We start from the raw sequence: 21,134 nt of genomic DNA, 5'->3' as shown, positions 1-21,134 counted from the left end.
ACCAAGTCTCTCTAGCGTTGTTCTGGGTCGTCCTCAGGGTCTCTTTCCGGCGGGACGTGGCCGGAACACCTCACCAGGGAGGAGTCCGGGAGGCATCCGGCTCAGATGCCCCAGCCACCTCTTCAGGCTCCTCTCAATGCGGAGGAGTTCGGCTCAACCCTGAGCCCCACCCGGATGACCGAGCTTCTCACCCTGTCTCTAAGGGAGAGAGAGCCCGGACGGACACCCTGCGGAGGAAAACTAATTTCGGCCGCTTGTGTCCGGGATCTTGTTCTTTCGGTCACGACCCACAGCTCATCCCCACAGGTGAGGGCAGGAACGTAGATCGACTGGTAAATTGAGAGCTTCGCCTTTGGACTTGAAACCATACTTTCTAATCCAGGCTTCAAACTCGAACTCAGGTTGGAACCTGAACTGTGTGCCTTGGAAAACCCAACCACGGTTTGAAACCTACCTACTATATCTGCAAAAATGTCCCACTGGTTGAGTGAATTAACAAAATGAAGTTTCTCATTTTCCTCTGAACACAAGAGACACTCCAAAAGTTTACATCTTGATAAAATCAAATATAATCCAATAAAAAAATAAACTAAAACATAGATTCGACCGTCATAGACTGAGCCATCAAGGCGCCCCGGGGGCCGTGTTATTTTCTGGCAGTCAGATGAGAAACATGGCCGTTGCGAGCGCGAAAGCTGACGCCGAAAGTCGCAACACCGTCGTTTCGAGTCCCCGGCGCCTGTCACGCCTCCGATGTGGCGACTGGTCTTCTCACCCCCCGACGGGCCAAAAGTGTTTACGTGGCAGCTTTCCAGTCGAAGCCGGATGAACATTTTAAAAGTCGGAATTCTGATGCGGGGCATATTACATCAAAAATGGACTTTTTAATTGGCAGTATAATAACTTTGACTGTCTTGTCTGGAACTGCGAGCACGAGCTATGATGCCAGCTAATTTCATGATTAACTTTACTGCACACCTAAACATAAAGGGAATTACGTTGCGTATTTAACACACGCATAAATTTTTACAAAAAGGCTGCGAGCAAAACTAGCATCGAAACTGCAGTAGTTATGACAACACAAGAGACGGAAACGGAGAATATAACACCCAGTTAGTTTGCGAAAACGAAAAAATATTACAGCAGCTATTCTCTTGCGTTAAATCCACGTGTAGTCCGTCTGGAGGTCTTATTACTGATCCCTTTTGGACGAGGCGCTGGGACCAGAATCAGCGGGACGGAAAAGGGACGGACGGATGATTTGACATTTAATAAACAAATCACGCTTTTGGTATTTGCAATGATTTTGCCGTCGCGGAAACACGAAACACACCCCCCCCCCCCGTCTGCGATGCCACCTTTGGACTGATCATTAATCAGCGCCTAACGAAAAGATCAGCACACGCAATTACAATTGATCCAATAACCATACGACCCGCGATCGATCCGACGGCACAATCGTCGGCGGCGGCTCGCTCGTTATTGTTTGCACGCCGCAGCAGTTCGAGCGCATCGCCTCTCGGTTCGCGCCGAACTTTTGGCGTGTTTACAGTCGAAAGCGTGCCAACTTTCGACGAAGACGTCTCACGCGGTCGAGCGCGAAAGGGGAAAACGAGACCCGACGAGTGCACTTGATTAAAAACTCGTAAGTTGCGAGATTTACAATCGAGTGAGAAGATCAGAACGCTCACTTTTGATTGACCCGATCAAACGGGCTCTCATTTATCAATACGGTGATTATTTGATACGTCTCAGAAGTCGATCTCGGTGTTCGGAAACCACGGTGAGGGTTTTCAAACCGGGGTTTCGGGCTCCGAAAGGGCTTTTGAAGCCAGAGGCGGAGCTGAAAAATCGGCACTGCAAGATTGTATTTGGCTTTCGAATTCAGTTTTGAAGCTGATATATATATATATATATATATTTATTATTTGAAATTGAAATGTTTACTTTTCCCTCATTGAAAGCCTTCTTCAAGTAAAACGAATAAATAATAGCAATTAATTGATAAGGGGCGGCACGGTGGATCAGCTGGAAAGCGTTGGCCTCACACTTTTCCGAGGTCCCGGGTTCAATCCCTGACCCGCTCATGTAGAGTTTGCATGTTCTCACCGTGCCTGCCTCTGTGGGTTTTCTCTGGGTGGGCACTCCGGTTTCCTCCCACATCCCCCCCCCCAAAAAAAAAACATGCAACATTTATTGGCCACTCTAAAATTGCCCCCTGAGGTCTGATTCGGAGTGTGATTGGTCGTCGGTCACTACGTGCCCTGCGATTGGCCTGCAACCAGTTCAGGGTGTACCCGTTGACAGCTGGAATAGGCGCCGGCACTCCCCGCGACCCTTGTGAGGATAAGAAAATGGATGGATGGATGGATAGCTGATAAGGTAGCATAAGATTCAGACCAAGTTGGGTTTTTTTTTATAACAAAACGCAAAACAGAAGGGGGAATGTTGGTTAAAGCAGTGATTTCTAAGCTTTAAAGAGGCAAGGCACATATTTTACAATTGAAAAATCATAAATGTCACCAAAAATTGATTGATTAATTAGTGTATGTACTACCTTACCATCGAATAGAAGACTTTTTTTTTTTTTTGTTCTGTCTGTCATTGTGCCTCACGGGCATAAATAGATGAAGAAAGATACATTATTTCTTGGAAATAAATGTTAAAATAATAATAAAATTGGATAATTTCCCCCGGCAAATGTGAAGAGCGCTCACGGCACACTAACGTACCCCCGGGACACTGTTTGGGAATCGCCGGGTTAAGGTAAGGGGGTAGGTTAGGGAACTGAAAGCTAACTACTGTGCTATGAATATTTTGTTTACAGCGCAAGACGTAATGTTGCTGACATCCATTTTTTCTCCCCATTTTAAGACCCAAAAGAGGTCTGAAGGTTTTGGTCTGAAACTGGGCTTTGCAGGGTTTGCATTTGGAACCGCGATAAAGGTATCAAAATTTGGGTTTCCCGCACGGGTTCGGGTCTTAAGTTGTCGCATAGCAAAATACAATGACGCGGCTTTGGCGTCAAAGCACTCTCTCACGTTTCTTTTCTTATTTCCTTTTCGGGGCCTTCAATTAATAATATTGAACGCGTCGTTGGCGCGGCCCAAGCCAAACACTTTGAAAAAGCGAGAAAGGGAAGGGAAAAGTGAGGTAGTAAAGCCGTGAATGAAACAGAGCGCTTGTGTAACATCCACCCAGGCGGATATCGCTTCCCACACACGAGTTTACTTTTCATATGCAAATGCGGCTCAAGGTCTTTTCTCCGCAATCTCTGCTTGTGCACGACGCGTCTGTGTGTGTGTGTGTGAACGCAACGCACTTCATCCAGCAACTTCATCACTTTTAAGAATGCATGTGTGCCTCTTTTTTTTTTTTTTTTTAAATCACACGCAGGGATGCCCAAGGCAATGCCTGAGCATTTTTCGCCTTTTAGCTAGCATGGAAAAAAAACAAACAAACCTGGGATGTACTTGCAAAGAATATCGGGGAAAATGCACTTTTGTGTAACACTCCAGAGGTATTTATTGTTTCTTTTCAATTTGACACTGCCAACTAGTGGCCTGGAATGCATTTTACAGCGTTTCCTGTGATTATTAGAAATTTTATTTATTTAAATTATTTAATATCATACATCGCCGTTCCCTTTTTTTTTGCGTTGTCGCTATATCACAGCTTTTTAAAAAAAAAAAATTTTTCATTGTATGTTTATGTCCGAGTCTGAACTTAGTGTAGTACCAAGTTGTGCCACAACACGGCAGCACAGAACCCGAATGGAAGAGAGGCGGCGCAAAGAAAAGTGAGCATCAGGGGTTTGTATGTTTTGCTGCTCCATGCATCCAGCTATGCATTGTCGCTTATCCTCACTAGCTGGAGCCTATCCCAGCTGTCAACAGGCAGGAAGCGGGGTACACCCTGAACTGGTCGCCAGCCAATAGCAGGACACATTGAGACAAACCGCCGCACTCACAATCACACCGACGGGGCAATTTAGAGTGTCCGATTAATGTTGCACGTTTTTGGGATGTGGGAGGACACTGGAGTGCCCACCCGGAGAAAACCAAGGAAGAACATGCAAACAGACGGGTCTGGGCTCACACCCGGGACCTCAGAACTGTGAGGCGAATGCTTTCCAGCTGCTCCACCGTGCCGCCTGTTTTGCTGCTCCGTGCGTGTTCAAGAAGCAATAATTTCACAGTTTATAAATCAAGGTAACGTCATTGCTATTCTCTGTTAGCTCGTCTTCGGTATTTTAGTTTTTAAGATGGCCGCCTTTTGCCGGATTTAATTTCAGGGCCTGGTTGAACATGACGGCGTTAAAATATGCAATGCTGATTTAATTCTGGTTCATTGTGCGCGCCGTTTCCACGCGCTGCGGCTCCACGCGCGAAGCCACAGCCGTTTGAAGATTTTCGGGTACTGTAACATCGATGCTAATTTCCATTAGCCCGTCTTGTACGCTAGCAGCGAGCGAGCGAGAACAATTGTTTTAATGAGTTGAAATCTTTTTTTAAGTCTCTGGGAATTGGTGGGTTTTGTAGCATCTCTGGTGGATTTGGAACCTGGGCGGGGCGTGTTAAATAGTGTCAACTTGAATCCGTGTCCGTCTCGGTTTTGGAAAGGCCGCCGCCTTTACATTGACTTGATTGTCTTCACTTCTTTTCTTTGGCCTTTCCGGCGGCGTCGCTCACAGCTTCCGTGCGAATATTATCCTTTAAAAATTGAAATGCGCGTTGAGCGCCGGAACGATGTTATCCCGGTGACGCGTGAAGGTCACCGCCGCCGCGCCGTCGCCGTTGTTTGTCCAGCGGAGACGGAGAGTGCGACACTGTGAGGGGTTTTTATTTTTTATTTTTTGGTTAGATTTATATTCTCCCCAATCATCAGACAAGCTGTCACCACTGAAGGATGGCGAAGGTTTTATTGCATTCTCTCGCTCCTTCGGCGGGAACTTTACTGGACTGCAAAGTGGATTTTCTTTATCAGAGTCGACGTATCCTTGTACAAACTTCTTTTCATATTCTATTTGACACGTAATTTGAATCGCCGCCTTCACGTGTTCCCGCGCCATTTTGCTTTAATATGTATGCATTGATCGCCGACAAATATTGTACTACTTATACTCATACAATAGCATAACACAATGTGCAATCCCATTCAAAATAATCTATTTCTACCGTCCCATAATATATCATATCATCTTGTACGGCATACCAACTTTATAACAAACTAGATACAAGAGCACCTTAAACAAATTCCCGTATATCGCACGTGTAGTAATACGATAATAATGTATAAACTAAAAACAATAAGTCATGAAAAACATCAAATCAAAAAGACAAATAGTTCAATAAATCCCTACGAAAAGACATTTTTGCAAGTGATATCACACAGAAGAGCCCAAATCATTTTGGAGTGAGAAATATGAAGTTATGAGGTGACTATTTCACTGGGTTCTCCCCTCGCAATTATCGGTATCTTGCAGTCTAAAATTAAATCATCTCACCTTTTTTTTTTTTTTTTTTTCTAAAACGCACAGGTGAACCTCTTCAGCGGAATATTTCATCTCGTCAAGGCTCAGCTGACATTTGCAAATTTTTATTAGCGCCCACGCCCACGAGCGCCGCGATTGCACCGACGGCGATGACGTCCGCCCACGTCGAGCCGTGCGGAGGACCGGTGATTTTTTGGGATTTTTATTTTCTTGAGTTTGTATCAACCTCCACTTAGATAACAGAAATACATCTTTTCTTCTTTAGAGAAAATGTGAAAATAAGTGCTTATCCTCGGTAAAAAAAAAAAAAAAATGTCCTTGTGTCAAACATGTACGTAAACATGATCTTTCATAAAAGAAAAAAACAAACTTTCAAATGTTCAACATTTTCTATTATTAAAAATGAATGAGTTGGTCCATTTCTTCTTTTATATATTATATTTCAATATTTGTAACGACGCTAGCTATAGCTAACGGAAGCCAACACTGCACGTTTACAAAGAGAACTTTTCCATTGACTCCGTGCAAACTTGCGAGTAGAAGGCGTCCAATCATCCCCTCCAAGGTGAAGGATTATTTACAATTTATTTCTAAAAGCACTCCGCATATGATTACTCCCATTGAGATCGAGCTTGCGGCAGAAGCAACAATTAGGCTGTTTCCCGGGGATTGAAGGAGGGCGTTAATGGCTACGCGTCCGCCCCGTAAATGCAGTCATTATGACGTCTTCACGTGCAATTTAGCAGCGTGCGCAATAATTACGGTCAGCGTGCGTTTCGCTTACTGATTACGCGCCTCGGACTTGCCGCCGCGCCGCGACTGGTCCGCGCAAGTTCTTTTCTTTTGATTTCTTTTCCACCCAAATACCCGTTTCGAAATGGCACGACATCGTAGCGCACGAGGTCGAGGGTCGTCGTAGCGGAACGTCGTCGCCGAATGTTGTCGTGCGACGTCGCGGTGTCAACGTGGAATCGTTTAATTGTTCCTTGCAACGCTAAAACCTTTTGCAATCGACCGGACGCCGCTCCATCACGTATAAAGACACATTTCCATGACATCCTGATGTTCTCCCGCACCGAACTCACACACCTCTGCTGTTTCTTTCGGCTTGTCCCGTTCGGGGTCGCCACAGCGTAACATGTCAGATGAACGCTCATATTTGTTTGGCACAGTTTTTACGCCGGATGTCCTTCCTGACGCAACCCCTCTTGGGGAGTAGAGTCCCCAGTGGGATACGAACTCACGACCCCTGGTTTTGGGGCCGCGCCAAACTGACACAAATGGGCCAGGAAACGAACTCCCTCAAGGTCCTCGTCCAGCCTCTCAATCGCGTCCCTTCACTTTTGTCTGGCAGCGGAACGAATTTGCAAATTAGGGAACGCAAAACTCAGCCGAGGTTTTTGCACAATTCCCCCCCCCCCCCCCCCCCCTCCGCTATTATTTGGATGTTAAACACCGCGCACTGTGTCAATTACCTTTTTACGATTTAATCAAGCGGGCGGGTCAGCGGCTAGCTTTGAGCGGCGCGATAACCTTCGCGAGGAGGCACAAAGACGCCGCTCTTATCGGCCACGTAATTCACACGTCCTCCTTCTTTTCATGTGCCTCAGGTACAGAACGAGACGGCCAATAAAGGAATTTCATGCTAATTCCGAGCGGCTGCGGCGGTCCGTCTGCGTCTGGGTTATTTAGGGCCCGGCGGTAAGGGAACAAAACGGAACAGGACAATGTGACCGTGTGCTTTTTTCTTCCGGCTGCGGTAATGTCGCCTCGGCAGAGAAAGTTGTCATTTGCTGGCGTCGTAACATGGAGCGACTCGGAAAAAAAAAAAAAAAAAAAAAAAAAAATGAAGTGCCGTTGTGAAAATGAAAGATATTTTCTGATTGGAAAATGGCGCGTAGTCTGTTAACACAAATGGACTTCAACTGTAAATGGACATCATTTCAGTCGATGCGCTACGGAAGCGCCGGCGATCACAATGCGATGTGATTCGGTCCAATTACGACATGATAAATTCACTTGAATCACATTTCAATACGATGTGATATGATTCACTCCAATTAAGAATAAAATTGCTTTCAGTTACTTGACGATAAGATTGAATCATTCGGTTTAGATCAACGCAATTAACTCCAGATATGTTTGTACAATACGACGTGCACGACGCGATTCGCTCCATTTTTCGATTTGATACAATTCAGGCTAATCACGATTTGACGCGATTAAGTCTTAATGATATTCGAGATTTACTCCACTTGCAACGCGACGCGATGTGAATCACAATACGTGACACAAATCACTCCAATTACAATGTGATATTATTCACGCGACGCATTCCGATATAATTCACTCGGGTCGCGCTCCGATTCACACCGGCGCCGATTACATTTCTTTTCCAATTACCGCATCTCAATTTCTGGATGCCTCACAGTTTTTTTGCGATCAGGTCATCACATCCTAGACAGTTCCATCGACGTGACGTGCGCAGTTTTTGCCCGCGACGCCGTCTTCGTCTTTCAACTTTTTCGATGCGGGACGTGAGCCGCGTCGCTCTTTCCAGAATCGCAGCGTGCTGATCCCCGTTTTTTTGGGGTTTTTTTTTTTTTTTTTTCGAGTGCGTTTCATTAGCCGTACTTGAGAATTCCGTCAGGGCGCTGGAGAGAAGGGCTCGGCTGAGCAATTGCGCGAGCCGCATTAGCATATCTGGCCACCCGAGCGCATGAAACGCAGGTGAAGCACAAGCGGGGGTGGCGTCTTATCACTTTTTTTTTGACTGTAGCACAAAAGGCGAACGCGGAACGTGTTCCCTTCATTCGCCCGCCCGCCCCCCCCCGCCCGCCTACAACCACGGGGCTTGCGTTTTTTTTTTTTTCTCCCCGTTTTGTTTCTGCTTGGCGGGATCCTCATTTTAATTGCCTCCTCGTGTTGTCGGTTCTGACCCGTAATCTCTGTTGTCAGCTGCTTGTAAAGCATTTTCCCTTTTTTTATGGAGGACTTGTAGAGCAACACAAGGACAAGATGTTTACGCTGAGAACGTGAACAACCGAATGCGTCCATTTTGCTTCCGCGGAACACGAAGAGGCAGGACGAATCTTTTTCACAGTCTTCCCCCTTTTGTATTATCCGTTGGAAATTTCATAGTCATGATGTAGACACGTGTGACACTACACACTTTAGGGTATAAATGCTGGAAATAAGTTTAAGTTTGGCGGGCGACTGAAGTGTCTGATGCACAACCTTGACATCCCACCTAGTGAAGGAAACAACTTTTGACAGCGGTCCAGTGTAGTAACTGAAATGCAGATATGATGTCAAGACTCATATGACTCCGCAGGGAGCAGGCGGAGGAACAATTAGAAAGATGGAGGCACGCACTGGAAAGGAGAAGTAAAACAGAGTGCATGTGCATGAACGAGAGGGGCGGAGGAGGAAGAGTGAAGCTCCAGGGAGAAGAGATGGCGAGGGTGGACGACTTCAAATACTTGGAGTTGACAATACAGAAGAACGGTAAGTGTGGTAAGGAAGTGAAGAAACGGGTCCAAGCGGGGTGGAACAGTTGGCGGAAGGTGTCTGGTGTTCTACGTGACGCAAGGGTATCCGCCAGGATGAACGGCAGAGTTTATAAAACAGTGGTGAGGCCGGGCGTGATGGACGGATGAGAGACGGTGGCACGGAACCAGAACTGGAGATTGCAGAAATGAAGATGTTCAGGTTCTCGGTTGGATAGGATTAGAAATGACCTCATTAGAGGGACAGTCAAAGTCGGATGTTTTGGAGACAAGTTTCGAGAGAGAAGACTTCGATGGTTTGGACATGTCCAGAGGTGAGAGAGCGAGGAAATGGGTAGGAGGGTGGTAAGAATGGAGCTGTCAAGGAAGAGGGAGCAAGAGGAAAACCAAAGGAAGGAAGTGAAGAAACGGGTCCAAGCGGGGTGGAACAGTTGGCGGAAGGTGTCTGGTGTTCTACGTGACGGAAGAGTATCCGCCAGGATGAAGGGCAGAGTTTATAAAACAGTGGTGAGGCCGGGCGTGATGGACGGATGAGAGACGGTGGCACGGAACCAGAACTGGAGATTGCAGAAATGAAGATGTTCAGGTTCTCGGTTGGATAGGATTAAAAATGAGCTCATTAGAGGGACAGCCAAAGTCGGATGTTTTGGAGACAAGTTTCGAGAGAGCAGACTTCGATGGTTTGGACATGTCCAGAGGCGAGAGAGTGAGGAAATGTGTAGGAGGGTGGTAAGGATGGAGCTGTCAAGGAAGAGAGAGCGAGAGGAAGACCAAAGAAAAGGTTGATAGATGTTGTGAAGGAGGACATGAAGATTCTAGGGGTTAGAGAGGAAGATGCACCAGATAGGTCTAGGTGGAAAAAGATGACGCGCTGTGGCGACCCCCAACGGGACAAGCCGAAAGGAAAAGAAGAAGATGTCAAGACTCCTATGCATTTAATTTTGAATCTCTGATGCACAAATTGCAAGTCGTACAGAGAGAGGAAAACAATTTGAAAAGTGACTGATGTCCAACTTTAATATGGAGCAAAGACCGCATAAAAGAAAACAGCTGTTGTATACCTGGAAAGTGTACTGGCTGATGAGCAAGTTCCGAGTCATACCCGGACTGACTGAAATTTTGGTTCTACAGTAAAGGACGACAGCTTTTGAAGAGCTACAGCTCAGCAGGGACTGATGCACAATTCCGACATCAAGAGAAGAAAAACACTTCCAGTGTGGTCGCGGATGTTCACCTTTGAACTCAAAATTCCGGTTCTGGATAGCCGGCAGCCGCGGTGAGCGATTCACAACGCTGGCATCTTTCGACGAGCTGCTTACTGTAATGACTGAAAAAAATCCTGACGAATGTTGTCGTAATTCGTTTGTGGAAGGCTTTTTATTGCCGTGTCATCCGGCGAAGAAGTTATGCGCGGCGTGCGCCTGGTCCGCATGTCGGGACGGCGACACGATTAGCATTTCGCTGATTGAGTCGGAGGCTTATTGCATTTCGTTTGGCGGACGCAAACCGTGACCCCCGCTGCATTCTGATGGTCTGAAGTTATTGTCCCCCCCCCCCACTTTTTTTTTTTCTTTCTTTTAATTCCTCGCCGCCATTTCTATTCATTCCGCGTTCCCAGTCCGCCTTTCTCTCATCTCTCGGCTCGCCGGCGCACAAATAACATTTAATAGCGCGGACGTTGTGCTCCGTCACGCAGGCCAACTGCAATAATTTCAACTCATTTGCGGCCGCTTCGCCTGCAAAATAAACCGCCGGCGTTGTTCGTACTGATTACCTCCGAACGGGGAGGCGACGCGTGGCGCGGCCGAGTCCGTCTCCGCTCAGGCGATGATATGAAAGAAATATCACTGCCTGTTTATGAGCTGTTGTCAGAAGATATTACGGCACTGCCGTCACAAGAGGTATACTTCAATCCCAAAGTACAAAATATTGCATTTTAATGTAATGATCAATCGCCGTGTGCTCTCACATATCAATCTCCTGTAGAGGGGCAACCAATCAGGGGAAAAAGTGGGCGGTCATTGCAGAATATGGACAAAGCAGACACAAAACTGGGTCAAACACAAGTACAGTTGTCTGAGTCAAGGTGCCCTGCGATGGGCTGGTAACCAGTTCAGAGTCTATCCCGCAGGGATTGGCTCCAGCGGTCCCGCGACCCTCGTGAGGATAAGCAGCTCAGAAAATTGATGGATGGATGGATAATTACCAAAAGCATTTGATGAGAAATCACATCGATCAAGTTTTTACATCACCAATCAGGTACTTCGAAATACAAACGAGTAACTTGACAACTGAGTACACGGAACAAATCCTTTCCTACGAGTTGCACTTTTTGAATTTTTCCGATAATCTGGGGACGCTTCGGATAAAAACAAGAAGCATCACAATTGCGCCTCGGCAGGAAGACGCATCGTGATCATCACTGACACGATTTAGGATTTACGCCCCAATCGCATTTGGCTTTAAACTGACTAAAAACTGATCGATGGTGTCGGAAAAAAGAAAAAGGAACTGCAAATGAAGTCCGAGCACATCTCGGTGATTTATCACGGCACGCCGCCTCATTTGTTCAACGCGGGGAGTGACTTAGCAAGCTTAATGCTAGTTTGAGGCCAACACAAACTTTTGTTTTTGTGTTTTTCGTGAGTTAGTTCGTTTTGAAAGCAGCAGAGCAGGGAGATTTGCAACATATGGAGCTGATGACGACTTTAACACCACAGAGAGAGAGAAAGAGGCTAACGTTAGCAATCACAAGCTAATTGTCAGGTAGTCTTTGGTTTTCCGCCTAATTTCACAAAGAGAAACCTTTTCATACAATTGTGGCGATTGGCTTTGGTTCTTGGGCAGGAGGCGGGGTACATTTGAACCCCGGTCCTCAGAACTGTGAGGCCAACGCTCTACAGCTGCCCCACCGTGCCACCCGCTGACGAGTAATGTTGACTTAATCATCCAAATGAACACGTCATTACGTCTTTTGTCTCGAAATGACATATTTACAAAAGCCACAGAGCGTCTGGGTGGAGAACACCACGGACGATGCAATTAGCTGTGATAGCTAGCGCCTGTTGAGGTGCCGCACGCCAGCCAATGACGGCGTTCATTAACGCGTGGCGGCTCCCAGCATTAAACATTAGCATCAAACATTAGCTCGGGGAACAAATCTGTGGGAGATTTGTCGCTTGACACTCAGCTGTAATTTCCCCAAAGTGCTTGCTAATCATTTGAAGTTCTTCCCTAACAGTGTCGCGACGTTACTAAGTATAAATACTTTGCTACTGTACTTAAGCTAGCGTAATGAACACCAGTTTCAGTTGTTCGAAATTACAGTTGTCAAATTTTGCATTTTTTCTTCTTCAGTTACATCAACAAGGTTTAAAAACACCAATTCGAGCTAATGCCTGTTAGCTCTTTAACATTTCTTTCGGCCAGTATAAGGACTATGTAAGTTGCTACAAATTTTTTAAAAAAGACATTTTTTTTTTTTTTTTAAATCTATCGTATCGAAGGGACTCAATGACAGCGTATTTCCCAGTGTGTAGTTTTCTGTGTCTGTACGTGACATATTGACTCACTGGCTGTCGAGACACTTTGCCACGTAACCGGCGTCATGACATGACATTTGACGCGCCGCCGCCGAGCGCCGTGCCCACGCGGTAATTTTCCTGCAAACGCGTTAACTCACTCGCGGCTACTCGATAGACGCCGTTTTGCTGCGACGGCGCTAATTACGTCATTATGTTACATAAATATGCCACGTATTATGATGACATTATGTAATGTCTTTACAAATCAAATTTCTCATGTTTACGTCACATTAATGTGTATACACTGCTAACATACCATCCGCCTATTTTCTTTGCCGCTAGTCCTCACGAGGGTCGCGAGGGAGTGCCGGAGCCTACCCCAGCTGTCAACGGGGCAGGAGGCGGGGGACACCCTGAACTGGTCGCCGGCCAATCGCAGAGCACATCGAGAGAACAAGTCACACTCACAATCACACCGAGCGGCAATTTCGAGTGTCCAACTAATGTTGCATAATGTGGGAGGAAAGCAGAGTGCCCGGAGAAAACCCGCGGATCGAACCCGGGTCCTCAGAACTGTGAGGCCAACGCTTTACCAGCTGAATCCACCGTGGCGCCCATATCAAAATCATACTTGATATTCTTTACACCAGTTATTGGTCATATTTACAAACTAATATTTAATGTCTGCCTTGAGTTCCGGCTGTTTACTGTACATGATGTTCAATGTTCCGTGCTTTAGTTTCTTTTTTATCGCGACCGCTTTGCTCAGATGACCTCGCCGTGCCCCCCAGCCCACTTTTTCTTCGTCGACCGAACCGCCGTCGGCTCCCCCCCCCTCCCCCGCCCCCGCAAAGCCCGAGGGCGCGACCGTACCTTGAACCCGTCGCACCCCGAGCCGGAATCATACAAGCAAGACTGTAACTAAAATGCTACGCGAGTCAGCAGTCGCTTCTAGTTCCGCCGTCGCCATCTGCCTGCAGCTCATCATCACAAGTGATGGGGTGGGAGGGGATAAATGGGGGTGGGGGGGGTCGTGCCCAGATAAGCCGCGGTCCGCCGGACGTGTGTGCCAACGTGCCTTCGATGGATCTTGGGCCAGTGAAATTTTTGGCGGTCGGACATTTTTAGGAGGACGGGGGAAGCAGGTACGCGGATCTCACGTGTGAGCGAGGAAGCGGGAAGGGGAGGGGGCAGGTGGGGGGGGGGGGGCAATGAGAATCCAAACGTGTGAGGACGATAGCGAGGTGAGTCATGGATTATATAAAGCAAGGGTTTTCAAACTTTTTCTAATTTTTCCATTTCATAATCCAAGCATGAGCTAGCATGTGCGCCACTAAAGGCCAAAGGAATGAAAAAAAAATGTTATTTTTGAGGGAAAAAAATTCACAATAACTTTTTGAAAGAGTCATTTTTTTTTTATGACAATCTTTTTTTTCTTTTAAAGAATAGTTACACAACAACCACGAGTGCGAACATAGTAATAGTTGATTTTGAGAGTGGAAAAAAAAAGTTTCATTTTACAATAAAATACATCTTTTAGACAAAAAAAGTGTGATGGGAATAAAGTCATATTGTTTAAAACAGAATTAAACATAAGTAGCACATCCAGCCCTAAATAGCAAAGAAATGGATTGGCTTTTTTTTTCCCAATAAAAAAAGTTATGTTGCAATAACAAAATCACATTTTTCAGAGAAAGAAAATACGAGAATAAAGTCACTTTGTGCCAACAAAAATATGCATGACTACCACTAAAATGTTGTAAGAACAAAGTTATATAAATACATTTTTGATAATGGTATATTACAATATCTACCAATAATTGGTGAAGAAATTAACAAAAAAAAACTTCCAAGAAAAATATGCATGACTACCATACATACCACTAAAATGTTGTAAGAACAAAGTTATATAAATACATTTTTGATAATAGTATATATTACAATATATACCACTAATTGGTGAAGAAATTAGTAAAAAAAAATTCATATTATTATCGTAAATTTCTGTGAGACAAAAACTCTAATGTACTAAGAATACTGTTATTTTATTCAAGAACAAAAGATGTAATCATCGCCAAATATCATTGGGGTAAAAAGTTGGAATCGACCCAAATTTTAATTTTCCAAGATAAAGTTGTAATATTATGGCATTAAAGTCAAAGGGGAATTTGAGAAATACAACTTTAGTAATTTGCTGGTAAGCTTTTTAATATTCTCAAATAAAATATGTCCTCCCAAAATGAGCTTTTTGCTCTCAAAATTGTATAACTTTATCCGTGTATTAATACACCCTCGTTTATTTTTTTTCTTGTAGATATGTGAGATTGACGTGAACTTGTACTTGACCCAAAGCGAAGCGATCGATTTCTTCTGTTTTCCTCGTCTTAAAATAATTCTCCGCCATGAATTGCAAATTATGTTTCAGCGCCCGAGTCGGAGGAGAACTCGAGCGACCGAGGGCGAGTCCGAGAGCGGCGCGGCGGGTCGGACGCCGGCAGAGGCTCGGCTGGAAGACCCCGACGAGGCCTCGGCGGAGTACGCGCGTAATAAGGCGGGTGATTGCGTTTGGGGCGGCGGGCGGGGGGGGCAGGAACGGTCAAATGAGGCGTCATGTTTTCACACGCTGAAAATACCACAGGAGGCAACCGCTCCATTGCCGCGCATCCGCCGGTTGTTGACCTGCCCCCCGGATCTGCCCTCTGGTATAAATGACACCCTGGCACAAAAAACAGAATGTGACTGGAACTCAAGTGGACCGCTGGACTTTTTGGGGCGGTGTCCGGTCCTCTCACTGCTGCAATTCACAGACGTCAAACCCGCGGTCCGGGGGTGTAACCATGACAATATGTTTTTTTTTTCTCCCCCACTACCAAAGGATTGGGCTAATAGTTGATCAATTATCCTTGACTTCTGATTTGAATACGAGTTATCAGTCGGCGGTTCCTTTGGTCGCCATGGTTACGACGGCACTCTCGCAGACCTTCCGAGAACCGCCGAGGTTGAATTACGGCTTCTCGCTCACGTCGTTTCGTCGTCTCCACCGGTCCGCGTTGACGGTGACAAGGACCCGTTTGACTTGACTTGTGCGCGCACTCCATCACGCGGAGGCGAACGCCCCCCACCTCCTCCGTCGGTCCTCAGGTGGCCCCTCCCGACCGGCGGCCCCTTCGCGCTTAAGTGGCTGTCTTTCAAGCTTGCATATTTAATGCGCTAAAAAGCAGTGCTGGGAACTAAGTGACTAAAAAAATACTTTGTAACTGTACCTAAGCAGACGTTTCGACTATTTGTACTTGAGTCATTTTTCTGCAGCCTTTTTACATTTCTGCTTACAATAGGAGTATCTTTACTTTCTAGCGCTTGCTATGTCATAATGAATTGCTACATTGTTGAAACTGTACAGCTGATGATACGCGTCTCAAGTCATGTACAGGAAGTGGATTTCGAAGTTCGGTTGTGTGACTCCCGCATTTCACGCCCACCTCTTTGGCCTCTCGGTTCTTAAGCGTCGGAGCTCTTCCCGTGCTCGTAACGTGTTTGAGCGTATTAGCGGGGGGCGAGGCCGGTAAAGAGCTGTTAGCGCGCGGTTGCGGTTCAGCTCGCCTTCCTGCCGTCATTATCGAGAGCTCGGCGCATCTGCGCGCACTTCAAGGTGCCGCCGCCTCAAAGCTTCTCGATAAAACGCAAAGGTTGGCTAGAAGGAGCGTTCGAGCGGCCACGAAGCTTACGGACGCGCGTGGCCATGTTGTTTCTCCGCTACTGGATCTTTAGCGCCAGTAAATGTTGAAATTGCTTCATGATCAGCCTCAAGTCGTATAACGGAGACAAGGAAAGTTCACGAATACAAACCCCTCACCGCCAAATGAAAACAAAATCGTTTGATGTGCTCGGAAGCTAACACACTACTTGAATAATACCTGACTCAAAATGTCTTCTTGTAATTGTACCTTCATCCAGCACCTCAAAAAATGGTCAGTTGACTGCCCCCCAAAACAACTAGTCACTGAGTTTTCTGTAATTCTCCTAGAAAACTAAATACCCAAAGTAAATAACTACTAAGCAATCTGATGAAACCAGTACTGCAACTATCAAAACAATCAAAATCGCTAACCGATTATCTGGGTAATAAAACTAATCATAACTCCAATCTGACCAATCAATGAACCAAGCAATTCATATCTGTCTTCCCGAATAAATGGCTACCAAGGAAATGACAAACCGACCAAGTATCCGACCGGTCGATGGACTAATAATGACTTGCTTACGAACCAGGCGAACGAGCAACTAACTGTAGTTATTGGCCTGATCGGATGATAACGAAGTAATAATCTGACAACCAACCATCATCAGAAAATGCATTTTTAATTCTTGCTTCACGTCAAGTGAAAAGAACGTTTCTCAAAAGAAAAGAAAATATTTAAGGTACATAAAACATCTCGTCGATGTCGGGGGTACTCACAGTATTATAATAGTAGAATGGTAGAAATAATCAATATAGAATAGAATCATTTCTTTGTTTAACTTCAGTTCTACAGTACGTACACTCGCTTTTACCGTATCTATAAATCATTTCTACGTATTTCTCGTAGCTGTAAATGGTAAAAATCGTCACCGTTTGTGCTGACGAGCAGAAAGCGTCGCACGTGTTACGCTTGTTGCGCGACTGTTTCATCATTCGGTTCCGGTCGCATTGTGGTCACGGACGACATGTTTCGTCTGCAGAGGGACGCGCGTGAAGTTCGCTGAGGTTCTCGTTTTTTTAATTTTATCCGCAAAGTTCACGCCGCAGATTCTCGACCAGCCGTCGGCGTGGACACTCGGACGACCGCCGTCGCGATCCAAATGTGGCATTGAATGCAAAAATAAAGTACTGGAGGTGGCGTGGATGTCGACTATTCGAGTAAGTGCAAGTGAAAGCCACCTGCTCGAAAAATATGTAGCGCTTTTTACGGCTTTATATTTTACAGAGTACAATCCGTTTGCGTCGTGCCTTAAAGTTGGGAGAGGGTTGACGAACCGTCTTCAACGTCCCGATTCGAACGCAGCCACTCGCACACTTCGGGAGAGTCTTTTCTTTTCATTCCTTTGCTTTTTCTCCTCCTTCCAAATCCTTTTCTGCCTCCATTAGTCGCGCTATGTGCGTATACGAAAGGAGCAAGAAATGCTCACGGGGAGAAGGGCGGCGGCCCCCCGAAAACAAGCAGAGCGGCTAGCGTCGCCGCACCGGGCGCTAATGAAGTCGCCGCATCCGGGGACGCCGTTGCTCATCCGGAGAAATTCCGCGGAAAAAGCCGTAATGTCGCAGGTGTCGAGTTTGGCGGTGCGTGTTGTTTATCTGAACGCTGCCTCCCGTCACCTCCTCCACAAAATTCACTGTTGCCTTCTCCACAGAGGTGTTGTTGGGGTTTTTTTTGTGCTCGTTTTTCACGATTTCCACATAATTAAAGCACATTCGGTGATCTGAGGAACAGTTTTTCGATTGTTTCTTTGTGGAAAATGTAGGAGTCTTTATGGTAAATAAAAAAAAAAAAGAGAGGTCATAACGGAAGTGAATCGCAAGATCTTGTAATTGGAGTCCAAACTGAATCGAGACTTTGTCGTGTTTGCCATTAATGGTGTTATTTGGAGTGAACCGGTTCATATTGTAATACCGTCAATCATATCTTGTCCACATTGGAGTGAACGATAGAATTGCCTTGAATTATTTCATATTGAAATGTATCTTGTTGCAACTGGAGTGAGTCGTGCCTTAATGGAATAGGAGTCAAAAGTTTCCTAATTGGAATTTAAAAAAAAATAAAAATCGGTTAATCATATCTTATCGTGATTCTAGGGAATCAGATCAAATCATGAGTAGAGCGAATCGGATTATGTCATCATTGGAATGGATGGAATCGCATAAGGAGTTAATTACTGGCACCACGAAGGGTTCGGGTAAAAGTTCTGGTCAACGCCAACCCGCCAATGTTGGTTAAAATGTCGTTTTGTGCCACTAAAGCGACTTGACCAGCCTGATGCAAAAACAACAAAACAAACTTCTCAAAAAAAAAAAAAAACTTATGAAGGTGTGGACTTAGAGGTCGAGGCACCGCCGGATTTCCTCTCCTCGCCAAAGTGCAATTTTTTTTTCTGCCAAAGTTGAGCCCGAAGCGCCGCTCGGGATTGAACGGACCCTCTTGTGCTCGACGCTTCCCGACGGGATTCGCGCGAACAAACGCGGCTGTCTGGAAATGGCGGCCTGCCAGGCGTGGGTTGCTGGCGCGTGTTCACCCGATCCGGAGCTGTCTGCACAGTTTGGCGGAGCGGCGTTTTCGCATTTGCCCGGTGAGAAGGTGCACGCCGGGCCACGGTTTAGAGTTGCTTTGTCTGTAGCCGCCGCCGCCGCCGCCGCTGCTTGTGGGAATTGGCCGGCAAGCCGGCTAATAAAACTGCCGTGTTTGTTTGCGCATTCGCCAAATAAGATCACCTCGGAGACGCGAGCGTAAGCGCCGCCGCTATTAGCTTTGATTAACGCCAGCGCGGCCTTTCAATTTGTCAGCCAAACGTTAGCGCTGCGCAGTGGCGTCTGGGGAGGGGGGGGACTGTCGTCATGTTGCGATCACAACAGGAAATGATCTTACCTGCTTCTCCACGGAGAAATAGCCTGATGCTAATAAACATTTGTTTCGCGCTACTGTTGCGCGTGAACTGCATTTTAAAGCCGTGCGTCCCCGACAAATGTTCGGTGGTGCCTTGGGCTCACCCGAGTTGCATTTGTTCTGTGACCAACCTTGTAAATCCCGTTTTCCTCATGGCAATGAATTCAAATGCCATTATTCCGTTCCAGCTCTCCAAAACACGCCCTAAAAACATCGTTACTTCTTTTTACTATTGAAAATTTGCACTGGATCGGACACACACACAAAAAAATGTAAAGAATTAAACTGGTTTTATCAAATGAAATTATTGTAACGTGGTCTCTGTTTTGAAAGGGGTGTGCCCTCGTGAGCGTCATCAACTCTCTTAGCCTGCATGCGAGGCCATAACAAAGTTGTTTCAAAAGAAAATTCATATTATCACAGGAATATATTCACATTTTTTCACACACACACAAGCATAAATATTGCCAAGAATATTTAGTCCCATTAGTGTGGTTGTTCATCACATTGAAGTTTGACTTTACAAGAATGTAAGGCAGAATAAAATGAAGTTGTTGAAAATTTGAATTATTATGGCTAACTCAGCAAAACACGACTTTATGCTCGTAGTATTCCAACTTCTTGAACACCAATTTAAGGTTTTCCCCTCCAAAATAGGAACTTCTCGAAAATGACCAACCATTTCCTGTGGCATTGGACGTTTCACCTGTTGATTGTATTTCATCGGTGTTCCGATTTTGAGGGGTTTCTTGGAGGGAAGCCCTAAAAGTTCAAGAACCCCCCTTCTATATGTTACCCCTCTGAGCTCACCTCATTTTGTATTCCTTGAGACATTTGTTCCTGCTACTTTGTTCTCCGACAGAAACAAACATGGACAGCGGAAGCCGAGTCACATCCTCCCCGAAGACTTCCCGTCGCGGAAAAATGCAGCTGACTCACGAGACCCCCACCGGTGAGCCACATAAATATACATAATCAGCCTGCAGCAAACAAAGGGGCGGGGGGTGGGGGACCCTCCGCCTTACCTTAGCTCACGTGCTCGCGTTCCTCCCAGCTGGGCTTCCTGTCACACGTCCCGCATGTCGGCCAATGATGCTCCGGGGGACTTTTAGTCGCACAGGAAGGAAGTTTTACATCAAAGCCCAGACACAGGAGGCAAGATAGTGTCCTTGGATACCCCAGACCGGGACGGCTGCCGGAACATCGACACAGGACTAGATGACGCCCAGTGAAATCTCAAACCAAGAAGTCGGTCGATTTGTTCTGATTTCGCGCATTTCACTGATTTTTCACCCTCTCAACTGGTTGCCCTTTGATGTGGGATTGAATCCCCCCCCCCCAGTCCCAGATCCTGCTGTTGACATGGTAATTGGTTTCGTGTTCCATTCCTGATAACACCATAATTGTGGTACCTCGACCGACAAAAGTCTCTACGAACGAAACATTCTGGTTACAAATTTTTTCGCCTCTAGTTACGAAAGAAATTCAGGATACGAAATGGCAATAAATGGCGCTGGATTGCACCGAACATAAACATCCTGCACTGTATCTTGGTCTGAAAGCGGCGCGATAGGGCTCCTCTCCCATTGGCCACAGCTGGAGCGTCTTGCTGACATGACATTGGCTAGGAGGGACGTCAATCTTTAGCCAAGACGCACTTCCTGTCTCATAGTATGTGTGGCCCAATAGAGTAGCACCCCCTATTGGCTAGTACGTAGCATCATTTGTCTTTCTTGTCTGTCTTGTCTGTCATTTTTTTTGAGGGGGGCGGGGAGGAGTCAATCTTTACTTGTGACGGACTTCCTGGATCTTGGTCACTCAATCCATTGTCATGTGGTCACCCCAAGAAGAAGAAGAGTTGTTTTGTCCATGAAAACAAAACAAGAAATCGTCGGGAAATATGAACGAGACGTTCGTGCATGTGACATTCACGCTGCTGCTGCTCGACTCGAGAGATTCGAAGTGGAGGTTG

General features: G+C 46.1%; 1 protein-coding gene across 2 annotated transcripts in view; it reads right to left on the bottom strand.

Moving 5' to 3' along the window:
* LOC133492501 (serine/threonine-protein kinase H1-like) overlaps positions 1-20,739 on the bottom strand; it is a 71,725-nt gene extending 50,986 nt beyond the window's left edge. Inside the window, exons 1-2 of one of the 2 annotated variants that reach the window (XM_061804774.1) lie at positions 20,188-20,240; positions 19,973-20,092 (exon numbers count right to left, since the gene is read on the bottom strand). The gene's annotated coding sequence lies outside the window, so the exon portion shown is untranslated. Of the gene's footprint in view, positions 1-19,972; positions 20,093-20,187 lie in introns of both variants that reach the window. The other variant, XM_061804773.1, reaches the window with a different exon arrangement.
* Positions 20,740-21,134: the final 395 nt, after the last annotated feature.

The sequence above is a fragment of the Syngnathoides biaculeatus genome, chromosome 19 (assembly GCF_019802595.1).
Source record: "Syngnathoides biaculeatus isolate LvHL_M chromosome 19, ASM1980259v1, whole genome shotgun sequence".
Classification (NCBI taxonomy): domain Eukaryota; kingdom Metazoa; phylum Chordata; class Actinopteri; order Syngnathiformes; family Syngnathidae; genus Syngnathoides; species Syngnathoides biaculeatus.
The sequence above is the reverse complement of the archived record's forward strand: the minus strand, read 5'-3'. Positions and strand labels throughout refer to the sequence as shown.